Below are 4,714 nucleotides of genomic sequence, written 5' to 3'. Positions count from 1 at the left end.
GGCACCTCCGCACCTCGCACCAAGCCCCTCCCGGCCCCGGGGCCGCCACACCCACACCCCCGCTTGGCAGGCCAGGGAGCATTCTGCCCACTGGCACCTCTTTGCATACCCTCTTCTCTTCCCCCCCCCATCCCCCATCCGAGGGCACTCACTGCTCAGGGCACCGCCAGCCTTGCACCGGAGACCCCACACCCGCACAACAGACGTAGGGCCTAGCTGTCCTCTGCCAGAAAGGGAACCAACTGCCCTTGGTACCCACACCCCGCATGCACCCCGAGCCCAGTCGCCCCCTTTCCCAGGTGTGGAAACTTGTCACATGCCCCAGCTCCCGCTGTCCCTCTTGGGCAGGTTGAGGGGTGGTGGTAAGGGTGGACCCTTCGCCTGCCCACCTCCTTCCTACCAGGCTGCCCCTGGGTGAGGGTGAGTGGGCAGGCTGAACACCGTGGTCCTTCATTCTCTGCACAAATATTGACTGAGCATCTCTCACAGGTCAGGCCCTCGTGGGCACCCGAGACTGGTCGGGGACAAGACAGATGGACCCCTGGCCAGTCAGCATGGAGTAGAGGGGAAGCAGGGTAAACGGAAAAGGCCATGTTGTCAGGGCCCCTGGGCTGGAGAGGAGGGCAGAGAAGCAGACGTGAGGGGTCTGTTTCCTCACCTGAAGATTGGGCAGGCTGACCCCCTGTTACGCTGACAGCTCATCCCCACAGATGACCTTCTCAGGTAGGGGAAGACCGTCGCCCTCCATCGCTACCCATCTCTGAACCTCTGATTTTGTGACAGTCTCTCCATCACCGCTGGACAGGGGGTGGGAGGTGAAGAGTCCTCCACCCTGGGGAGCCCACCCCCTACCCTCCCCCAACACACACACACACACACACACACACACACACACCACGGTCTGGAAAGTGTGGCTGGCTGTGGTAGAGTGCTGGGTGCAGGTACTCCCCGGCCAGTGACAGTCACGACTTGCTCAGTTCCCTCAGCCAGGATTTGGGGGTGCCAGTCCTAACCTTGTGGGGCTGCTGTAAACCCCCAGCTGGTAAAGCACTTATAAATCGCTCCGACAGAACCTGGCACACCATAATAGCGCTGTGTAGTTAGGAAGCGCTTGCTGTTACCGGCTGCTTGGTGTTCCGGGTAGCCAGGAGTGAACACGCGTTTGCTCACCCAGAGAAGAACATGCCCCCCCGCGAGGACTCCGCTCAGCAAGACAGAGCCGGATCACCAAGGGCCCTGCCCCAAGGGGCCCTCCAGACCAAAGGGTCATTCATCATGGTCAAAACTGTAAACTCATGATTATAAACTCCCTCCTCACACCCCGGCTCCCACGCCCGGCAATGGAGGCCCACCAAGCCGTAGTGAGCGGAGATCACTCTCCAAGGCTGGCAGCCTGGCCTCAACTCTGCAGACCACAGCCGTCCATCCTGACTGAAAGGTGACCAGATTTGTTGCCTCCCAAGGAGTGGCAGTGTTCTGGGATGCCCAGCAAGAATGCTGACCTTCCAGCCGCAAGGACTTCATGTTTCAAAATCCCGTTTGTCCCTCCATAGAAAGCCAGAGTCTCACAGCCATCGGAACTTCCCTTTCCCCAAGCGCTAGTCCCTCCCGAGGTTCCAGTTGACAAGTATCGTCAGGGTCTCCCGAGCGAGCGTCTTCTCTGTCTCTTGCACGCTCAGATCCAGCACCTCATTTTTCAAATTCTGTTGTATTCGGGTGCAGAGGAGGGAAATGTGCATCTGGCTGACAGGAAAAGATTGGTGCAGCTGTAACGTAAAGATGGAGTGGAATTTGGGATTTAAAAAAAAACAACAACAACATTCAAACTCTAAAAATAGACAAAAGACCTGGAAACTGAACGCCAGGATTCCTTTTCCAGTTTCCTGGAATCTCCCAGTTGAGGAGGAGCACGGGTGATTCTGGAATGTGGGTCCCACACACAGCAAAGCAATGAGGAGCAACCGCCACCAATGCCATCAAGCAGGAAGTGTATAGCCTTGGCTGTCAGAGGAAAATGGAGTCTAGGAGGGACGGTCCGGAGGGCTTCCTGGAGGAGGAGGCGGTTCAACTGAAGCTTGAGGATGGATAGGACGCAACAAGGCAAAAGAGCAGAAAAGGTGGTGAAAAGCAGAAGTCGTCAGATGGGGTTTCTGTGTGGGATAACAGGAAGATCAATGCTAATAGCTAATGTTTAAGAGCTTCCCATGGGCCAGGCACTGTGCTTTTTGCTTCTTGTGGATTGTTTCACTTCAGCCTCAAAACTGCCTTGTGAAGGAAGTATTATCACTCCCATTTTATAGATAAGGAAACTGAGGGTCAAGGAGTCTCGGCAGTTAGTCCAGGCTTGCAGAGGTGGTGAGTAATGGAGGATCTGAGTGCGCAGTCCAGCTGTAAGTTACCCACAAAGCTGCGCCTCATCCTGACCCCAATGGGGTTGCCTGCGGGAAGTGACCTGAAAGTCAAGTGGACTACTGAGGACAGTGGCAGGGGTTAGGATCTTCAGAAGCCCCCAGACAGAGAGCTTTCCTGAATTAGGTCCTCCTGCAGAACTCTAAAATAACATATCCCCACTTCCCTCCGCGTACACATCCCTAGGGTTTCTGGAAATTTGTTAAGGGATTTGGGAGCTCAAGATTTCAGCTTTTTAATATCGCTTGCGTGTCCGTGTGGTGCCCAGGTTTCTGCCACCCACCGTGTTATTTCAGTCTCTTCCAAGAGATTGATGGCCCAGGCTTTGATTTAAGATCCGACGCTGCGACCCTCCATTTCCCCTGTCCTCACGGGGGATGCTGACAGGCGACAGGTGCAGAGGACGGCTACTCCCAGGTTTCAGGCCTGAGAGCCTGATGCGCCTGCAGAGAAAGTTCCAACCAGAAGAGTCTGAGCAAAGGCTGCCAGGCCTAGCAGAACCTTTCTCTGGAGCCTCCGTTTCCCCACGGATGATGTGAAAGGCGTGCCAGCGCAGAAACCCATCCGTGAAAAGCATTCAAGGAGACTTGGAGTGAGCAAACTGTGGCCGGAGCGGGTTAAGTGGCTAACCCAAGGTCACACAGGAAGTGAGTTGAGCCTTCAGCTGGGTCTCCAGGTTTCTAAGGACAAGGTCTCGTCTGTACCTCTTTTCTCCCAATTCTGAATTCTTGTTTGTGGTGACACGCCTTCGGGATGAATTGTGGAACCTGACCCTTTTTTTTTGTGGATTGGGAAGGAAAAAAAAAATCAGATATTTGGGGGGCCTCAGTTTAGCCAGACTCTGGAATGACCCCATTTCTTCCTCATGAGATCTGCTGGGTCACTGAGCTTCAGGCTGCCGTGTCTTGCCAGCTTCTGGATTTAGGAGACCAGGATCCCTGGGGCCAAACCCCCCAAGTTCCTGTCCTTGTCCTTTCCTGTCAGGTCCTCCACTTCAGCCCCTTGCAAGGTATCAGTGTACCCCTCAAAAAGACATTGCATTGCTCCCAGACCAGCTCCACTGCCCACTGTCGTGTCTCTGCTTCTGCTCTAGAGTTTGCCAAAGACCAGGAAGGTACCTGAAGGAGAGACCCAAGTCCTGCCCACCATGCTTCTCTGATTCAGGCCCATTTGAGAAAGCTCAGGGAGCCACACCTTGGGCTGCCAGGGGCTGGAAGAGGGGGCCCTATGCCCCCTCCATTTCTCCCCCACTCCACACACACATACCTCACAGTAGAGCTGCTTAGGCCAGGCTCCCAGTCTTTGTCCTGCTGCTGGTGCCAGCCTCCAAACTCTGGCCTCCAGCACAGGCCCAGGGCCAGGGAGGAGAATGCTGTTCCCTCCTTGGTCCTTGTCTTCTCCCAAGACAGTCTGCAGTTATAAAACCAAGTGCCCCTAGTAGCTTAGAGGATGGAAGATAACAAGAGACTGGATGATTTAGTATGTCAGGGAGCCCCTGACACCACCCCCGCTGCCCCAGGCCTCCTGGCCCGGCTGGCAGGTGCAAGGCAGGGGTGGTCAGTGCTGGCCTCCGCAGATGGAAGCTGGCCCCACCCCACCCTCCAGCCTCCATCTTCCTTCCTCTGGCCTCACGTGGTCCAGCCACAGTAAGTCTCCTCCGAGTCCCACAAAGTCTCTCTCTAGGAGGAAGGCAAGGTCAGGGAAGGCCAATGTCCACTTCCTTCTGAGGAAGGAGCCTGCTCCTGCCGCCCTCAGAGGAAGAGGGCCAGCACAGAAGCTGAGCTCCTGGGGCCAGCGCTCCCGCCCACCGCAGCCCTCACCAGAGGCGCCCAGGCTGAGGCTCAGCAGCAAGTGCCCCCGAGACCCGGCTCTTCCTGGATGCCACCCAAAGCCTGCCTGTGGTGGGAGCAGAGATATGGCCACCGGGCCCGTGTTCATCTGGAGAGGCCACCCCCGCTGACTCCCCATCTAGGCCTGATCCAGAAACAGCCAGCCACAGAGACAGACAGACCGACTGACCAAAGGCCAGTGACGCCTAACACTGCCACAGGCACTGTGTCTCATCTCAAAGTGGGGCACAGTGAGTATTTCATAGGCCCCCGGGTCTAGGGAGCCGGTGGGAGTTGGGGGTGGACAGCAGAACAAGGTAGTGGGCTGCAATTGAGACACCCATCCTGCTAACTCCTAGGCCTCTGTCGGCTTGTTTCCACGGCAAGGGAGGCTGACTAGGGACCACGCTCCTGGCAGAGCCATGCTCCCAAGAAGCCTCAGCCCCTGGGCCGGCCAACCGCTCAGAGCACCGGCC

The sequence above is a fragment of the Condylura cristata genome, unplaced genomic scaffold (assembly GCF_000260355.1).
Source record: "Condylura cristata isolate star-nosed mole 26May11 unplaced genomic scaffold, ConCri1.0 scaffold00015, whole genome shotgun sequence".
NCBI lineage: Eukaryota > Metazoa > Chordata > Mammalia > Eulipotyphla > Talpidae > Condylura > Condylura cristata.
Note: the sequence above shows the minus strand (reverse complement) of the source record.